The sequence below is a fragment of the Mesocricetus auratus genome, unplaced genomic scaffold (assembly GCF_017639785.1).
Source record: "Mesocricetus auratus isolate SY011 unplaced genomic scaffold, BCM_Maur_2.0 Super-Scaffold_100018, whole genome shotgun sequence".
Lineage (NCBI taxonomy): Eukaryota > Metazoa > Chordata > Mammalia > Rodentia > Cricetidae > Mesocricetus > Mesocricetus auratus.
The window spans coordinates 42410560-42430744 of record NW_024429199.1 but is presented as its reverse complement, the minus strand read 5'-3'; the positions used below and the strand labels follow the sequence as shown (position 1 = coordinate 42430744).

Genomic DNA, 20185 nt, shown 5'->3' with positions numbered 1-20185 from the left:
GCACCTTCAAACCCACGAGCACCTTCTTTTAAAAGACACTTCTGTTTCTGAAAAGAGAATATTAAAATAATAAAAAGCATATAACAAGCTATGAAAACACATACCTATGAGGATATCTATGCGTATGCTTCATGATTCTCTAGAGGAACAGGAATAGTATGATGGTATATTAGATCAGTATAACATATTAGAAGGAGATTTATTAGACTGGCATACATGAGATGCTGGGTAGTCTGACAATATCTGACTCACACCAGTGAGACTGGGAGCTCAGTAGTTTATCAACCCATGTGGCTAGTTGTCTTGGCTGTCCCGATTTGGCAGTGAAGGCCTGGGGGTTTCCTAAAAAGTCCTTGGTTTTCTATCCAAATTGGAAGCCCAAACCTGGACCCTAATATCAGTGAGGGAATGTGGCAGCCATGAAGTGAGTGAACCTATCAGTCAGAGTGTAGTCAAGCAGGCAGAAAGTATAAAACGTCCTTCCTCCATCTCCTGTTTCTGGGCTGCCATGGGAAGGTGCCACCCACTTCAGATAATGTGATCAAGAAAATCTGTCACAGGAGAGTGTTGCGCCCAAGTCTCAAAGATCCCAAGAGACTACCAAGGAGACAGACTCACCAAACTGCAAACACAAGACTTTATCGTTTAATCCTACCAGTAGGGACTCCTTCTAGCAGGCTGATGCAGCAGCCTCCAGAGGGAGCGAAGTCCCTTGTCTATCACCAGAATTTAAAGGGGGAAAAAAGAGTTGAATGGGAACTTAAGGCTCTGCCACATTTATACAATTTCTCCCCAGTGTGATTCATTAGAAGTGAAGCCTTTGAGTTTGGTTTATCTCTTTCAGAGAGCCCAGTATCCACCTTTTATTTGATTCCAGATCCTGTCAAGTTGGCAACCAAGACCAACCATCACATGATGTCTGTGTACCCCACAAATAATTGAGAAGGAAAATATCTCATTGAAAACAGACAAGAGGGGCTTGATTAGGCTCCTGAAGAAAGCACATCCAAAGGGACATGAGCACAAAGGGTGTCTGATAGCATTAGTCATCAGAAAAAATGAAAATTAAAACCAGAAGATGTTATCACCCAACGGAATAGCCAAAATATGAGAGTCGTGGCAACGCCGAGTGTTGACGAGGACACCAGATCTCATGCCATGGAACATAGGTTGATGCCAAATGCTGTTCCCAGGATGACTGCTACCAAGGCCACCAAACCAGGTCTCCACACAGTCCTTCAGTCAGGCCGGTGAGAGACCCGGGAGGCTACTCCTGGGATCAGTAACAAACTGTCCAGTAAAGTCCGAGACTTCACCAAGGCATTTAACGAAGCTGAACACTCTGGGAAAAACCAGTCCCTCTGTGACTTTGCTTACCAACAATAATGCCTAAGAGGGGAAAGGTGGCCTCCATGTCATTTCAAACTTACAAATCTCAGGCAATCACAGAGCACTGGCTGCAAGGGAGTCTAGAAACCTGGCTTTTCACTTCCCAGTTTCTGTATGGGACAGGAAGAAAGTTCTTCAAGGACCGAGATAACGGCAGAGGTAGATTTCATATCCATTGGGTACTCCTTCCATCTAACACCAACCCATGATCTCCACACCTGGAAAATCCCCTGAGCATCCAATGGTAACTATAATTGCTATCTGCCCTGGGTGGCGGGCATCAGGCCTACAGCTGGGGGTCATACACCAAGCACCATCCCTGCCCTCTGTGACAGCAAGGAGCAAGGCTCTTCCTTCTCTGTCACTTGAGAAGCAGGAGGCTTGGCCAGAAGAAGCTCCAACCTACTTCTGAATCTTCAGTGCTATCATTTCCATTATCTCAGACACCTTCCAATCCCATCATAACAAGTCTTGTGAGAGAACTCATTCAAGAGAGAAAGTAGTTGGAGGTCAATTAGAGCTAAAAAGAATAGTCTTGCTGATAGTTTTTAACTTACAAGTACATCTTTAACAACTAAGTGAATGACTGGAGATCCTTAGATTGCCTTTGAAACTTAATTGGGTCTGTGCATGCCTTGTGTCAATCATAGCAGCGTAGTCCTTATGAAAGATATGGGTGCTGTGTGTGTGAAAACTCTTCATGCCTAGATGTCTTAGGTATTACCTCTTTCTTGTTTATACAACTGGCGTAGACCTCATTGAGCAACCTTAAGGAGTACCTTTTATTCAGCCACAGCCCTGTTTATTTAGAATCTATGTATGGATTTTCCTTTTGTCAGATGAATTGAAATCACTACCCTAGACCAGAGGGCAGTGGAGAGTTGACAGTTTGGGGTCCTAGACCTTGCTTTGTCACCAGCTGGCATGGAAATAGTAGGACTATCCCAGGCGCATTCTTACCTGCCTGCAGGTTCTTACTGGGGGTGATGGTTTGCATGTAACTGGCCCCCATAAGCTCACAGGAAGTGGCACCTTTAGGAGGTGTGGCCTTGTTGGAGTATGTGTGGTCTTGTTGGAGGAAGTGTGTCACTGTGGGGGCGGGCTTTGAGGTCTCACATATGCTCACGCCGCAACCAGAGCAACATACCACTTCCTGTTGCCTGCAAGGTGTAGGACTCTCAGATACCTCTCCAGCACCACATCTGCCTGCACGCCACCATGCTTCCCACAATGAGGACAATGGGCTGAACCTCTGAATGTAAGCCACCATCCCAATTAAGTGTTTCCATTTATGAAAGCTGCTGTGGTCACGGTGTCTCTTCCCAGCAACAGAAAAGCTAACTAAGTCGTTCCGTCACAGGGGAATCACTGTTACAGGTGGGCATTGACTGTCTCCTACATCTGGTGGGTCCTTCAGACATGCTGTGTGAAATTCTTGTGTTCAGGATATGTGTAGCCGAGGAGTCCTGTGGATGACTGAGTGGTATCCTGTATACCACGGTTACCATCCGGATTCTTCTCTTCAGGGGATGTTCAACTCCTTGGCTTAACTCTTGCCATTTCTAATTACTCCAGTCAGGTATCTGTGCCTGCTCTGACTCCAGTCAGGCTCCTAAGTGATACAATGTTAAAAACTGAATGATACTCAGCACTTTACATGGCAGCCATAGCTCTTTCGGCTTTTGTATAAATGTTGACAAGAAATGGTAACAGTGTCTGTGCAGCACTGGGCAAACAGCAATAGCTGTTCTCCTCTAGGGCCAGGAGGTGAAGTGAACAAAAATGTGGAGTGGAAGAGTTGTTGGAGATGCATTTCAGGCTCTGTCAATTGTGGTCAACCTCCCTGTTGCCCCCGTCTGTCCGTCTGTCCGTCCGTCCGTCCGTCCGTCCATCCGTCCGTCCGTGTGTGTGTGTGTGTGTGTGTGTGTGTGTAGATTTTTTGTGACAAGCAGCACCCCAGATGCAAACCAACATTCCTGTTGACCTTGTAAGTGGCAGTGTGCCTTCTAGGGCAAGGCAGTGACTTCCCAGAGTTGGTCTTCAGCCTTTCTGGGCAGAGCAGCTCCCTACAGCTAATCTCAGAAAGAAAGGATAGTACCCTCTTGGGGACAGGCTGAAGGAAAGTGTGGAGGAGGAAATGCGTGGCGGTTTTGATTGGCAGGGACTGGTGTGCAATAGACCGGCCTTGAACTCCCCTAATTTCTTGGAGACGACAACCCCAGATTGTTGGAGGGTGACCAAGTTGTTCCCTCCAGGGAGTATTTCCAGCTCTGCACGAGTGTGGAATTAGAGGAGGGGCTGAGAAAGTCCTAAATGTTCATACTTTTACGTAAAGCCCAGGATGACCTTGAACTTCTGGTCTTCCTGTCTTAACCTCCCCAGAACTGGGATTACAGATATGTTCCATAGTGCCCTGTCTGTGCAGCCTGGGGATGAACCCCAGGGATTTATGCATGCCAGGTGAGCATGCTGTCAAATTTTACTTTTTAAAATGATACTTCTGCAGTGTTGGGGACCAAACAGAAGACTTTATACGTTCTAGACAAGCATTCTGCCACCAACCCACAACCAAGGCCCAGAGCATGGTGTATTTAAAACCTGAAGTGACTCCTTTAGTAAGTTTGAATCATAACTCTTAGCTTAAAGGTGTAGTAAAGCAAAAACAACTAATTTCAGGTTTCTTTCATCAATGACTCGTGATATCAAGATGAACAGACTAAACGCCCTTAAACGGTCATTCCCATTTATGTTGTAGTTAATTAAAACCCCCTCATCAATGTTAAGCCACAGGTACAAATTTAATACATTTCCTCTTCCTTTGAAGTATTGCAAGTTCATTACATGCTCTTAAGCAACTGCAATAAATCCAATAAACTGAATCTACAAATAATACTGACTCAGTTCACATAAACATTCCAATACTGCTATAATTCCCATCAAATCTTAAACAAAATTTAAAATCATATCTGAAATCAATTACTTAATTAGACCTTTTAAGTGGAATCGAAAGGTAGACTGTCTTTGTTTTCTCTGTGTGTGTGTGTGTGTGTGTGTGTGTGAGAGAGAGAGAGAGAGAGGTTTATTCTCTGTGTGTGTGTATGTGTGAGAGAGAGGGGGGTTATATTCTCTCTGTGTGTGAGAGGGAGAGTGTGTGTGGTTTATATTCTGTGTGTGTGTGTGTGAGAGAGAGAGAGGTTTATATTCTGTGTGTGTGTGAGAGAGAGAGAGAGAGAGAGATTTATATTCTGTGTGTGGGGGTTATATTCTCTCTGTGTGTGTGTGTGTGTGTGTGTGTGTGTGGTATGGGGTGTATATGATATATATATATATATATGGGTGTGGGTGCCAGAGGTCAATATTGAGTGCCTCCCTCAGTCTCTCCACCTTATCTTTTGAACGGGGCCCTCTCATTGAACCCAGTGCTTACTGGCTCAGCCAGGGCAGGTGGTCAACGAGCCCTCCCACATGTCTCTGTATTTCCACCACCATCATATCATCCAGCACATGCCTTCCCAGCACTGGGATGACAGGTGCTCGCCCCAGAGTCCAGCTTTTCACACGGATGCTAAGGATATGACTCAGGTACCCACACTTGCACAGCAAGCCCTTTATACCGGCTGAGCCATCTCCCTGACCCTAAATCTGCATTTGTCCCCCGTTGTCCCAACGCTAACACGGCCACTGGAAAACATCACAAAGGTTCCTCAGAAAAAAAAAATGGAACCACCAGATGATCCAGAAACCCTGCTGCTAAGAATGCGTGTAAAGAAAATGAATAGACGTTGAAAGACATCTGCACTCTCGTGTTCATCGTGTCCCTCTACGTAATAGCTGACGTACAGAATCAAGCTAAGCGTCCATCAAAAGATGAATGGCTTTTAAAGTGCTATATATGCGCGATAGGACACTGCCTGGCTTTGAAAATGACAGAAATTCAGTTCTTCACGGCCCTTGGATATCCTTGGGTGACATATAAAGCAGGTCAGACACAGGAGGGCAAAGGCTGCCAGGCTCACGCCTTAACTCCACTCTACACAGTGAGTTCCAGGCTCAGTCAAGGTTGCGTGAAGAGACCCTGTCTCAAAAAACCAAAACACAAAAGGACAAACACCAAATGACCTCCTATGTGGAAACCGAAACGTTGAAGTCAGATAGTAGAGTGGTTTCCAGTGCCTAGGAGCAGGGGCAGAGACGACGGGGGGGGGTGCTGGTCAAAGAAAAGGGAAGTCTTATGTACCCGAGAGGAGCGAGCACAGCAGAGATAGTGCGTGTGATGCGCTAAGGCCAGTGTGCCACACGCCTGAAGATGCTTTGGACAGCAAATTTTCTGGCCACAACCATGGTTCCCTTCAGCTCCTTCCTGCTAGGATTTGGCCAATGGAAGAGCAGCAGGGATGTCTCAGAGGGCTTGAGGTAGAGTATTTTCCCCTTGTTCCTTTGAGGCCCTTGCCCTGCTCCGAGACTGATACTATCCTTCCTGGCTCAGGGGACACAACGTGGTGTCACTATTCAGTCTCGCCCCTAGCTTGTTTCCTTCAGGTCACAATCTCTTACATCCTCCCCCCCACAGTTGGCAGTTTCTGGATGGCCTCACCCCTCTCCTGGGTTCCCCAAACCCTGTCAAGACACTGTAAAGAGTCCCTTAGTGAAAGAGACTTTGCTAACCTAGCTGAGAGAAGTTTTCCACTTTCTGCTGGGCCCCTGGGTGATAGATGTAATTATAATAAATTTCAGTTTTCCCCCATGCAACCTACTTCCCTGTCAGTCCTGCTCTTAGTTTAATAAAATAGTTTCCTTCATTAAAAAAAAAGGAGTCCTGGAGAAATTCCAGCTGCCACGTGTGGGTTCTGAAAGGTCACACTGATGACGGCCTTAAGGGAAACAGTGGTTTTCAATATTGTGTGGAAGCAAGACAGAGGTATCCGGGAACGGAGATGTAATCCCTGTTCCCGGCTCCATGCATTAGGGAAAGTGGTAAGTTGGAAAACAGTAAGTCAGCACAGGGGTTGGCAGAAGCCAGCTGTGGGGGAAAAAAAACCATCTACCTCTTCTCTTACGACAAAACACTCATTACCTGTCTAGAAGAGACCACTGCTTGCTCCTCTGCCAATAAGAAGGGGTATGGTGAGGTACATAGTCTCATGGCCCCTGGCCAGTTTTGGAAGTAAAAGGAATAAAATTATTCCCCGAGAGTTCAATTTTAAATTACTTGCTCTATATCGTGACAGAGAAATGCAGAGTCCTTTTAAAGTAAGGACCCTTAGAACAGCAGACTGGGCCTCAGGTAGACAGCATGCAGCACTGTCTGCCGTTCAAGACAACGTGTTGAGCAGAAGCTGAAGGGGAAGCAGACTCTATCTGTGTATAAAGTATTAATTACACCTGGGTGGGACCTGCAGGAGCATCTTGGGATATTCTCATATCCTTGTTGTGGGCCTGTAACGTGTAGTCTTTCCGCCAGCCGCCTGGATCCCGTTATCGCTTTAGTCCCCAAGTAACACACGAGACACTGTTGGCTGTTTGATTGGTTTCTCATTGGCTAGCTCTGACTTAATTATTAACCCATAACTGCTAGTCTGGATATTTCCATGTGGTCTTCTCTTACCGGAGAAAGGGTCCAGACCTCTTACTCCTCTGGTGTCCTATATCTTGACTGTGCCTCTGTTGCCCAGAATCCTCCTTGACTCCTAGTCCTACCTGCTTGCTTCCCTATTGGCCAATAGTGCTTTATTAACGTATACGCAGAAGGACTTCCCCCATCACAGACCAAACACCTCACTCTATCTCAGCCAGACCCATTAAAACCATAACTCCCTGTGTTCACTGAGAACTATTTTTGGAGTAAGTTTTCTAACTTCAAACTCGTACATGTTTTGTTGTTGTAAATGAGTGTCTCACTGTGTGTGTGGGTCTTGCTATGGAGATAAGACTGGCCTCAAAATCATAACCCCCTGCTTCACCTTTCCATGTCCTGCTAGTACAGTGGTGGGCTACCGTCCCCAGCTTTAAGAAATCACATGTTTTAAAGCTTCTGGCATCACACTCATCTGTGTGTGGGTGTGCCAGAGTGCACAAGTGGCGGCCAGCAGACAACCTGTGGGAGCTGGGAGTTCTCCCCTTCCACCATGTCAAACTGAGCGGTTGAGCTCGGATTTCACAGGCTCAGCTCTGAGTACCTTTGCCCAAGGAGCCATAAGCGACACATGTTTGTATATAGGCAATAAACAGGAAGTAGGGACCAAGTCCAGGAGTAATGTGATAGGTACTAATGTATTTTCTTCCATGCTATTTATGACATGCATAAATATGTAAACTCACTTAATAATGAAAACAAAATTCCTTCATCCTTACTGATGTCTGTCAGTCTGTGGTTCATTTAATAATGAATAATGAATAATGGGTGTTGCTGGGTGTCAACAAATGTTCCCTGGCTGCAGACTAATTGCTGCACGTTCAGGGTACCTGGGGCCGTCCTGAAACCCGTTTAAGCCAAGTTCTCTTTGCCTACGGCCCCCACTATTTTGTAGTTATCCACAATACTTCTGCAGATATCCTCATAGCAAATTCTTACACCTCATGAACTATTACTGCACACTGATTCCCAAAGGGTGACCACTCCTCTAAAGGTGGCAAGACGTGGGACATGGGGCCTAAGAATGAGACAGAGCAAAGTCTCACTAATAGCTTTATTCAGAGCCTTGGACAATTTATACCCTGAGGGTTAAGAAAGGTCACAGAGGAAAGTCCTCACGCATTCAAGCTGCATACAGTCACGAGGGCAAACCCTACCTGACAAAAGCATGGTTTTCCCGTAGAGGCTTGTAAACAAATAACCATAGCCCGTCACGATTAATAATCTGAAGTAAACTTGTATCTGCTACACCTAGGGGCAACACAAAAGCATATTCCAAGAACAATTTTGTGTTTGAAAAAAATGAGGCCACAAAACTTTTGTCTTGGAGTTTTCTCACAAGCACCCAGAATTCTCTTCACATGACCCCATTCTTGGACCACGTTCCAACAAAAGGGGATGGCCATTACCAATCTTTCAATACATTTTTCCAGATTGCTTTTTGGAAGATAGTACATTTCTCCCAGGGCTTGCCGTGTTTGTTGGTGGCAAAACCATTAAATGTTGCTTTAACTTGTATTTTTCTAATTGCTAGTAAAGCTCAGGGTTTTCCTGAACTTATTGAGTTACTTATTTTTTATGTTCCTATTCCTACTCTTTGTTCTTTTAGGGTTAGACTGTCTCTATCTTGTTATTTATAGAAGTTTTCATATTTACAGGAAACTAATTTTTGTGAAGAACATTGCAAGCATTTTTTCTGTTGTTTGTGTTTTCCCTCCCATTTGGAATCACAGGAGGGATGAATCTGATGCCAGGCAACGGAAATCCCAGCTCTACTGTCGGAAGTGAGGGACTTATCATCTTACATAACAAATACCCGACACAGAGGCTGCTGCCAGACTGAGTCACAACACTTGACGACGTGAAGGCTCACAGCCCTGCCCTCTCTTGGCATCTCCTGGCTGTCAGCTTAGAGGCAACACATGGCTGCTATAGGAAGAGAGAAGAGACAACACCATATGATCCCCGCCATGTCCCTTGGCCAGAACTTGCCACTCCAAACACAAAGGGAAGTAACTATAGAAGTGGAATTAAAGGTGCAAATTCTATCTGCCAGAGAGATCTTTCCAGATTTGTATATAGCCAAATTAGTCTATATTTATTTATTTATTTGTGCTCATGCTTAGAAAGTTCCCCAGTCAAGGGTGCATTCCAGTGCGTTTGTGTGTGTGTGTGTGTGTGTGTGTGTGTGTTCCCCTTTATTAAATGGTTTCCCTGTCCCATTAAGATACAAATCAATTTTTTCCTTAGATAACTAGACAGCTGACCAATACATTTAAAATTTTTCCTCCACTGCTTTGAAACACCCTAACTGTGTGCATTGCTGTCACATACACTCCAATCCATTTAGTTACCTATTGCTCTGACCCAGTGTCGGCTTGCTAGGTTCCAGTTGCCTATCAACATGTTGAAAAGGCCGTGACTGGGGAGAGAGACTGTGGTATGGCCTCAGGTGTCACCTTCCAGGACATGTAGCTCATCCTCTGCACACAGGTGCTTTCTTGCTTCAAAGGCAGCCTTACTAATAATGCAAAAACAAGCTGGCAAGGAAGGCCTACTACTTGAAGAGCAGACTCTTGCTGTGCTGCCCTGCACGTTGGCGTTGCCAGACTGGTCCATCACATGCTACATCCTGGGTGCTATGCCTGGAGTACAGCAGGGTGCAGAGGGCCAAATAAAAACTTAGAAGATCTGATTCCAGCAATGAGATTCCCAAAGGACTCGGGGGAGTGTGGAGCAGAGGCCTCCAAACTAGCTACAAATAATACGAAAAAATGAGAGCCAACCACTCAATGGCCTCGTGATGTGTGATGAGGAAAGAGTGGCTGGTGGTAAATTAGCTGCCCGCTGCCCGGGTTCTACCCTGGGTGTGGGTGTGCAACGATACAATCACACTAAATGAGTTGCATTAGGAAGGGTTTGTCTCCCCATTCTAGCAAGGATTCCACGAGGGCCAGTGAGATTCCTGGGAAAGACAGATAGCGAGTTTAGAAGCCAAATGTCTTAGCTGTGGTTTTATTGCTATGAAGAGACACCATGACCATGGCAAATCTTAAAAATTAGAACATTTAATTGGGGCTGGCTTACAGTTTCAGAGGTTTAGTCCATGGCGGGAAGCGTGGCATCACGCAGGCAGCCATGGTGCTGAAGAAAGAGAGGCAGCCGAAGGCAACAAGAGGAGACTATGAGCCACAGTGGGCGTAGCTTGAGCATATGAGACCTCGAAGCCCCCCCCCATAGTGACACACTTCCTCCAAGGCCACACCTCCTCACAGTGCCACGCCCTATGGGGCAAGTGTTGTGAGTCTATGGGGGGGGCGTTCCTATTTAGACCGCCCCCACAGAGAAAGCCGATCAGAACAGAAGCCCACATGGAGCAACTGCAGAGGCACTCAGAGAGAGATGAGCAGACAGACCTGCAGGACAGAAGGCACAGCCAAGACGCTACGTTATAGACGTCACGGATCCCCAAAGGACATAGTTGCCACGGGGGTGAAGTCGCTGGGCCTGGTGGTAATTCTGATCAATTTGCTTTGTCCAGGGCAAGCGGGTGGAAAGTGATGAGACCCGAGGACCTCTGTAACTCAGGCTGCCTCTGATTGGTTTTTTTCCCTGGGAAGCTGAGGGTGTGGCTGTGTTTCCCATGGTGCATTGCTCCCTTCACGGCAGAACAGCTGATGAATTCAGGAGAGGTACCAGGTAGAGGTACGCAAAGCACGGGCCTGCGGCTACACTATACTTGCGATGAAAGGGATTGAAGCACAACAGTCTTTCCCGGATTTGAGATTGTCAACTGCAGGATCCAAGGTCATTCTCATTACCGTCGTCAAGCAACTCTGGAAGAGGCAGCCCAACAAGGATAAACATGCAGCGGGGCTTGAAATAGGGCATCTAATTCTACCATGCGTCAGTCTATTTTGGCTTCTCCGTGCCACTATTTAGAATGTGCTTTGGAGACTGCATTTTTGTTCCTAATTGATGGGAATGGAGTAGATTATTTTTGCCTGCCCATCCCCCTATAAAACTTCATCTTCTCTTAGAATCTGAATGGCTCTAAAACTAAAAAACTCACTGACTTGGTATGGGAAAGAGAGACAGTGTTTTTGTTTTAAGTTAGAAGGGTATTTTCTATCCCTGTCATGAGATCTGGCCTTTGCTGTCCCTGCTACCTTCCCGGCCCAGAAAAAATTGCAGAATGGTGACGTCTCTGAATATTAGATGTGACAGGAGCTACAAGAGGGAGGGAAGTGGGCAGTCTCTCTCTCTCCCTCCCTCTCTCTCTCTCTCTCTCTCTCTCTCTCTCTCTCTCTCTCTCTCTCTCTCTCTCTCTATCATAAAAGAGAAGTCTGTAATGGAGCTTGGGGACTTCGAAGAATCCTAGCCACCAACCAGTTTTTTAATTTTCCAGTACTATACATAAGGATACATGAGTCCATGAGATGTTCCTGAACACAGGTTTCTATGGTATAATGAGAGAACTGTAGCTTCCTATGCCCTCCTCCTGAAGGTTCTGAGAAGCCCTGGGTAAGAAATCTGTTAGATTTTGCTTGTCAAACTTACTTCATTATGAAATATTGTGAGGCGTAGAGGGAAGTGGGTGAGTGGGTTTCCAGGGAACACATGGCAGCTTCAGGAGCTGGCATGACCCCAAAAGATCCTTGGAGAGAGTTGTCAGCTATGTGATTCCCCCAAATTATAGAGGAAGAGAATAGAGCACATACTGAGAGACATGGAGATAAGGCTGATCTCTGTCACCGACAGGGCTGGGGACTTGACCTTGGATTCTCAACAACCAATCCAGGGTTTTGGTTTTTGTTGTTGTTTTTTTGTTTGTTTGTAACCTTGAAAGGGTCATTATTCACAGAGCTGGCTCTGCTGTAGCCCCCCACACATCATTTTCCCTGTCTGGAATATGAGGTTGCATTTCATTTCTTTATCGTGCACTCGGCAATGAATCCATCAAATGCTTCAAATGTTTTTGAAAAGGGCACCGGGCCCTGCACAGTTGACCTAAATAAAACACCAGTGTCTAGCTGGCGTGTAATTTACTGTGGAGTGAAATATTCTGGGAGGCTGGATTGTCGTATTCTCAGAGGGTATCATTCCACAAGCAAGAATAAATCAAAGGAACCCAAATTCAGCAAAGCATTGCCAGACCGGGCGAAGGCAACCCCAGTGGGAAGTAACTACAGACACCTCCCTCGTGGTGTGGAGAGGACTATGGGTGAGACAGAACTATTTTTATAAAACTGACCAAAGGCTCCATTATATCCCTACCCAAATAACATAAATTCAAACAGTTTGAGAGGAAACATTGTGTACAAACCACTAGGACCTAATGAGGGGGTTCTTTAACTCAATGTTTGTTTCTGAGCCTCTAGCATGGACACTGGAGAGAGAGAGAGAGAGAGAGAGAGAGAGAGAGAGAGAGAGAGAGAGAGAGAGAGAGACAGACAGACAGACAGAGAGAGAGACAGAGAGAGAGAGAGAGAGAGAGAGAGAGAGAGAGAGAATATGCTTGTGGTATAAGACACCATGATATACTCCAACAGTTGACTCTGTAATTGGCTTCTAGCTAGAGTACACATTTAGCACTTCCCCAAAGCCAATACTGGCCCAAGAGTTAGTGTCTTATGAACCACAAGAGGTGTCCCTTCCCCACGTGCAGCCCAGCTCCAGAGCACAGGGCTTGGTGAACCGAATGCCGGCTGAATCCCAGCCCACATATGCCTCCCTCATGCAGATGAGCACGTGACTACCTGCAGGTAAGGGCCCTGTCGGTCCTCTCCATTTCCTGCATCCTCCATTCTTGTCAGGTAGATCCAGCCTTCCTCCTGACCTTCCTCAGCATGCACTTCCCGTGTGACTTCCCTTTGGGCCTTGGGCCCAGTGTCACTGTGCTTGACTCTGTCCCCATCTTCTCCAAGCTCTTTGTGATTGCTTTGCTATTTTAACTATATCTGTGTCTCTCAATTATCCCAACTCTTACAAATACCTAGAGTTACCATCTCCAGGTCACCAGTTCTGCCTAGGTGTGGGACCTGCTGTCTGTGAACCAGTGAGACACCAGTGGTTCTGCACTGGGATCCACAACACCACATTATCTGTCTTAGTCAGGGTTTCTATTGCTGTGAAGAGACACCATGACCACGGCAACTCTTATAAGGGACAGCATCTAATTGAGGTGGCTGAAAGTTCAGAGGTTCAGTCCATTATCTTCATGGTAGGGAGCATGGTGGCATGCAGGCAGACAAAGTGCTGGTGACATCTTAAGCAGAAGGCACCAGGAAGTGCACTGTTCTCACTGGGCATGACTTTGAGCATCTGTGAACCCTCAAAGCCCGCCTCCACGGTGACACACTTCCTCCAACAAGACCACACCTACTCCAGCAAGGCCACACCTCCTAATAGTGCCACTCCCTTTGGGGGCCATTTTCTTTCAAACCACCACATTCCCTGTTTAGAAATCCCATTTCATCTCACAAGAACACTTTGATTGACAGCCTCTATTGCCTTGACCCTCCAGCAGCTTTATCCCCCAGGAGAAGCTTACTTGCTTCTGGGCGTCTGACACAGACCCCAGTTGCCACACTTACCTATAGAAGCCAGTCTCTCCTCTTGCAGTACCCTCTGCATTCTGGGCACTCACAGCCCAGGTTTGGTGCACACGCACACCTATCTCCTGGACTTCCATAGCCTCCCATGTGAAACAGCAGATTTTGCAAACCAGGAACAGACCACTTATGGAGGGACAGAGTACAAGACTTCCAGTTGAGACAAATATCAGTGACGAAGGCAGCTCTAAGAAAGTCCTACTACTTAGAAAGCTAAAGCCTGGCTCTGTAAGGCCCAACAAGCAAAATCCTGTATCTGCACTTTACCAGAATAGACTCAGAACCTAAAACCATAAAGGATGCTTGGAAACTACATGCCATGAGTAGGAAAAGCAACTTCAATGTCAATAGTATAGTCATTTGTCACACATGAGACTGAAGCTTACTTTGTTTTGTTTTGACACAAGGTCCTATGTAGTCCAAGCTGGCTTTGAACTTGCAATGGAGCCAAAGATGGCCTTGAACTCTCGATCCTCCTGCCTCTACATCCTATGTTCTAGGATTTCAGGTATCTTATGTAGTTTATAATCTCTAATATATCATGTTAGGTCATAAACATTAATATAAATAAAATATACCTAATAACCACTTAGTGAACACAAGTGGTTGATATCACAGATTTAACAGCAAATATGTCTGACTGCACCAGAGTTCACCCTAGAGACCAATGAGTTTACTGGGTAGGCTTATTACAAAGAGATGAGTAATCAGTTACCTTAAAATAGCCACATTGGATGGTCTACACCCAGCAAGGACGATGGCTTCCCCAGGACTAATTGATGGAACCATCTCCCCTCATCCTTCTCCATCTTCATCCTCTATCTCCTCCCCTAAGACCACATGTAGCTAGGGAAAACTTACATACAGCTGGCTGGGAGGGGAGCCTGGATACTCAGGTAAGGGTTCTATGGCCTCCCCTTCCTCCCTCCTTCTATGAGGGGATGAAAATAGTCCATAGGCCCTATCTGATTGAGGAGAACTCCTGTTGATGGTGGCAGCTGACTTGGGAGAGAGTCCTAAATAGCAGATCCTCACAAGAGAAAGGAACACATCGAAGGAAATTGTATGTATCTGGTGAATTACGAGAAATAGAATAGCTGTCAAGAGGATTCTTCGATGACCATTAAGAGTCACAATTCAACTGATCTCGTAGAAAGAACCAGGAAAGAAAAATGGAAAGGAAGTCCCTGCAATGGCAACTTTCATTTACCATGATGGAGACAGACACATTAATCAACCTGGGAGAGTTACAGAAAGGGAATCAGAAAGATAAGTAAGGAGACACCGGGAGTGAACAGTGAGTCCCCTCCCCCAAGCTTCAGCTCACTCCAGGGGAATCATAGCTGTACTTACTGTTGATATTGCACCATTTTGATTGTGGTAGTGCACTTCAAGGTAGATACAGCCCTGGAGAGCTGGTGCAGATACTGGAAGCCTGAATGAAGAGAGGAGCTCCACATGGGCTCACCAGGTGGCCCAGGCTTTCTCCTCATGACATAATGCTCCCAGTTCCTTCCTTTCCAAGAATGCTGTCACCAGGATCCAGTTTGATGAGCTATCCTGGAAACCTGTATTTAAACCAGAAAACTGTCTTTTTTATACAAGGTAGGACATTTAAAAAAGTACACGACTTCTTTATTTTTCCCTCTCTCTAAGTCAATGCGCACCCCTTGATATAATAGTTCCCAACATTATACAACATGTGAACATGTTGCTTTGGTCAGTGTTGTGCTTATTTATGGTAGAAAATGGTAGAAAGCTGACTATTACAGATAGAAAGCTCACTTCCTCCTTTTCTCAAAGGAAACTCTGCTAATGACTCAAATTCAGCAGGTCTTTCTCTATGTGTGTCCTTAATTAGGCAACAATGTTTAGAGACCTCTGCCCTAGGGTTGCGACAACTACTTCACATCAAGCAGCATTAGAACTGATGTGGCCAATAGATGACCCTTACTGGGTTTTACAAATGATTCTGCTTCAGACTTCAAACACAGAATGACTGAAACTTCAAATAAATATCTTAAAAATTGATGAGAGAAAGAGCAGAAGCTGATCGGAGTTTGAAATAAGAATGTGGTCCGATTTGCTGCTGGTGTGGACTTTTAGCTGACTCAGTCAGACAGGAGAATGACAAGAATGTCTCTACTGGATAAACTCATTTTCTCAGTGCTCTCCTCCTGCAGGACATCTCATTGCATGTGTCTAAAAGGGAACCAGGCATTCGTTGAGGTTAACGGTTTTATGATGGCATTTCAGTGCACATCAAAGCCCTTTGACTCACCTCTGTACCCTGGGGCTGGGGAGATGGCTCAGAGGTCAAGAGCACTGGCTGCTCTTCTAGAGGTTGTGAGTTCAATTCCCAGCAACCACAGGGTGGTTCACAACCATCTATAGTGAGATCTGGTGCTCCCTCCTAGTGTGCATCCATATATGCCGGCAGAAGACTATATTTATAATAAATAAATCTTTTTTTCTAAAAAAAAAAGGTATATAAAAAAGAAGGCCCCTAGTGACACAGATGGAAGAATGATGAGCAAAGGGATCAAGACCATGATGATGAAACCCACAAAGACAGCTGACTGGATACGGGGGAGATCTTGAATCCCAGACTAATGACTGAGAGGCCAACAGGAGACTGATCCAGACTCCATGAATGTAGTGCCAGGGAGGAGGCCACAGAAATCACTGGGGCCTTGGGTAGATCAGTGTTTATCATGGTTTATGAATGAGCTTTGGGAGCCCATTCCAAATAGAGGGATGCTCTCTCAGCCTGGACACATGGGGAAGGGCCTAGGTTCTGCCCAGGATGAAATGACAGACTCTGGAGATCACCCCCAAGGAGGGCCTTACCCTTACTGGGGAATGATGTGGGGATTGGGTAGGGGGCTGGAGGACTGGTGGTGGGACAAGGGAGGAGGGGTAGGAGAGGGAGCTGGGACTGACATGTGAAACATTCACATTTCTAATTTAAATAAAAACATATATTGAAAAAAAAGAAGGCCCCGTCTCACCTCTGCATCCTCCTTGAGGCCGTGCTGTCTTGCTATGTAGGGAGAGCATCCTGTCTGACAAGAGACTGCTCTGGAGGCTTGCAAATCACCTATATGGAGCTTGTCTCTTGTTTTCCCACAGAAACAAGTCCAAACAGGACGGTGCTTAAAGCAGGAGGCTGGGAACATTGCTTAAACAGGGGTGGGGCTAGCGTGGTTGGGGGTTAAGGGCACTTGCTGCTTTTCAAAGAACCTGTTTGGTCCCAGAACCCACGCAAGGTGCCCCACAACCACCTGCGACTCTAGCTCCAAGAGATCACACACACACACACACACACACACACACACACACACACACACCCAGAGCATATTCTCACATAGATACAGACATCAAATGAAAACAAAAATAAGTTTTAAAACTTCATAAAGCCTGCCCATCGGCTTGCACATGAAGTCCCTGATGGCTCACACTGTGGACGCAGAAGACCTTGGACAACACTATCTTCAAGAAATGTTTCTTTTCAGTGTTCTCACTGGGATGCTTGGAATATAGTCCCAATCACAGAGCCAGGAATTCCTGTCCTTGATCTTCAAGGGCTTCTGAGGCTCTGGAAAGCTGTCACAGAGCCAGGCATGGTGCCGGCACCATTATAAAACCAGAATGGGGTCACACAGGGTTTGAAGGCACTCACACAATGAGGCGGGCTCTGGGGCTGAGGACTCTGCAAGTTCCCTAGATTTAAATAGTCTCCTGCAGCAGGCTGTCTTGGACCACCAGTCAGCTCCCAAATCAAGACACGGAGACTTATTATCAATTATGAATTTCAGCCTTATCTTATGCTTGTCCTAATAACTCTTACAACTTATTTAATCAGTTTCTCTTCATCTATATTTTGCCTTGGGGCTTTTTACCTTTCTTTCATTCTGTTTGTCCTACTCTGTCTGGCTAGCTAGCAGCCACCTGGCTGGATAGCCCTAGGCATTTCCCTCTCAGTCACCCTTGTGCTCTCTCTCTCTCTCTCTCTCTCTCTCTCTCTCTCTCTCTCTCTCTCTCTCTCTCTCTCTCCTCACGATCCTAGATTCCTCCTCTACTTATTCTGTCTGCCCACCAGCCCTGCTTATCCCTCTCCTACCTAGCTAGTGGCCTTTAATCTTTTTATTAGACCAATTGGGTGCTTTGGGCAGGCAAGGCAGCACACCTTTTTTACACTGTTAAACAAAGCAGCATAAACAAATGTAGCATACCTTTACATAGTTAAAGTAATATTCCACAACAGTCTCCCTTCAAGTCCTTATGGTAAAAGGTAATATAATCCTTAAAATTAGTTTGTGTTTTGGTGGGACACAGCGAGAGAGAGAGAGAGAGAGAGAGAGAGAGAGACAGAGACAGAGACAGAGACAGAGACAGAGACACAGAGACATACAGAGAGACAGAGAGAGAAATCGTATGAGGCTCTCCATTTGTAAACATGTAAGTTGTTAGGCCTTCACCCACACAGATGCTCTGGGCCCGTCCAGGGAAGGCCAGGGACTAAGCGTAGGTGAAAAGCACCTGTCAGTCAGCAAGAACTCACTTTGAAAACCCGGCTCTGCCACCTCAACAGCTGTGTGCACTTGAGTGTGTTATTCTTTCTGGGTTTATAGAGAGGATTAAATGAACAGATCATTTGAAACACTATGTCCAGTATGGTATTTTGTTAGACAGCCTTCTATCACCACCACAAAACACCTGAGGTAGTTCACATATAAAGAGAAAGGGTTTGTTTTCGCTCAGTTTTGGAGGCCCAGATAAGGTGGATTCTGTCCCATGTTCATTTATGTTGCAAGTGAACAAGAAACACAGCTATGGGCAAGAGTCCTTTCTCATCCACCTCATGATTAGAACAGGTAACGCAATAAAATCACTCACACCTTTTCTGTGCTTTCTGCGTAGCCCTGGCTAGCCTGCAACTTGCTACGTAGACCAGGCTGCTCTGGAACTCACCTGCATGCTGTCTTGAAGGGAGCATGGACAGGGAGAAGGTAGGGCTGTGATCCCACAGTTCCTCTTGATTAGCCAAAGCTGAATTGATTGGACACACCAGTAGACCTCGAGGTTCAAAGGTTCCACTGCCTCTGAACAGAGACTCACAAACCGGTACACTAGCAGCAATGGTCACTATTATAGGACAGGAGAAAAGAAGAGTAAGCCCTCACCTGTTTGAACAAACTAGCACAGCATTTGCCTGCTCTTAACAGGCCACCCCAGACTCTGCAACTCAAAGGCCAAACACACTCTATGTGATCCAATCCGCACAGAAACAGAGGAGTGGTCCTCAACCCGGCCTAGCATCAGAATCTCATGCTACCCCCAGACTTTCAGAGATATAATCTCCAGTGGAAGAAATTGAGCAACGGTAACTTTCCATAAGTTATTGTTAAAGAAACTACTGGCATCAATGGTGACAGCAATTAGAACATTTATTATCTATGGCAGATGCTATGCTAACTCCATCACACACATCCCCACCTCAAAACAAAGCAAAACAAACAACAAACCCATGAAACTGCATATTGTTTTGTTACCTAGGCTAGGATCCACTTTTATCAGCTTTCCCAGTGATTGAGAGGAATGTACAATACACACACACACACACACACACACACACCTTCATTTAATTTTCACAGAAACCCTATGAGGTAGTTTCCATACTTAACAAATGAGGCAAATGGAGTAACGAGAAACTACGTAACACCAAGTTCTCACAGATGGGAAGGGCTTTAGGATCTGAAAGCAGGTTTGAGCTAATAGATGCATTTAACTGGTGCAAAACCGAGTGCACTCACTTGCTCACTCTTCTGACGCGCATTTATTATACATGACCAGGCAATAGGCTGAGAGCATGGGAATATAAAATGAATATAGATCCCCACCTCCACCCTCAAGGAGCCCAGGCACTAGAGTGATCAGAAAAAGATAACGGCAAGTGGGCTGGCTTCATTTAAAAAAAAATGATATCATGAGTCTCCTGCCTCCCTTTAAGGGGCTGAAAACATTTGCTGCTCCCCACTGGCCTCCTTCCCTCAGTGTTCAGGTATTCAATCCATCGCCGCCACTGGGACATCGCCCTCCCAGACTGTAAGGATCAGGCCTGCCTGCAGGGTAGTAAGGCTCGCAGCAAGCCCCGCGCGCACACCTCTATGCTCGGCTGCCCGGGCTGGTACGGTTCATTCCTTCATTTAGCTAGCCCCCACTGCTGACGGGCAAATCCGATCGTCGGGAAGGCGTGTGCTTCGGGGCTGGCAGGCTGGTTCTCTTCCAGGATTGAACACTTAGATCTGAAGTAACAACTACTCCGAAACTCCTCAGGAAGAAACGGGGGAAACGCCGAGGCTTGCCTTTTAGAATCGTGGCTTGTCAATGTGGGCCAAACCCCTGGATGCAGTGCACCGCTTAGTGGTAAACTGAGCTCCAGGATCCCAGCCGGGCGGAAACCTGGCTCCCGGCTCTATCTGCGACCCCTCACTGCCTCCTAGAGGGAGCTGAGCACGCTTTCAAGTATACGAAATGCTCGAATCCA

The 20185-nt window shown here is 46.1% G+C and overlaps 1 long non-coding RNA gene across 1 annotated transcript; it reads right to left on the bottom strand.

The window, feature by feature from the left end:
• Nucleotides 1–10073: 10073 nt before the first annotated feature.
• On the bottom strand, nucleotides 10074–20113 carry LOC106020773. Its single transcript, XR_001196204.3, has 4 exons — nucleotides 19802–20113; nucleotides 18610–18783; nucleotides 14989–15203; nucleotides 10074–10857 (listed from the first exon to the last, which is right to left on the bottom strand). It is a non-coding gene; the product is annotated as an uncharacterized LOC106020773 (long non-coding RNA).
• Nucleotides 20114–20185: the final 72 nt, after the last annotated feature.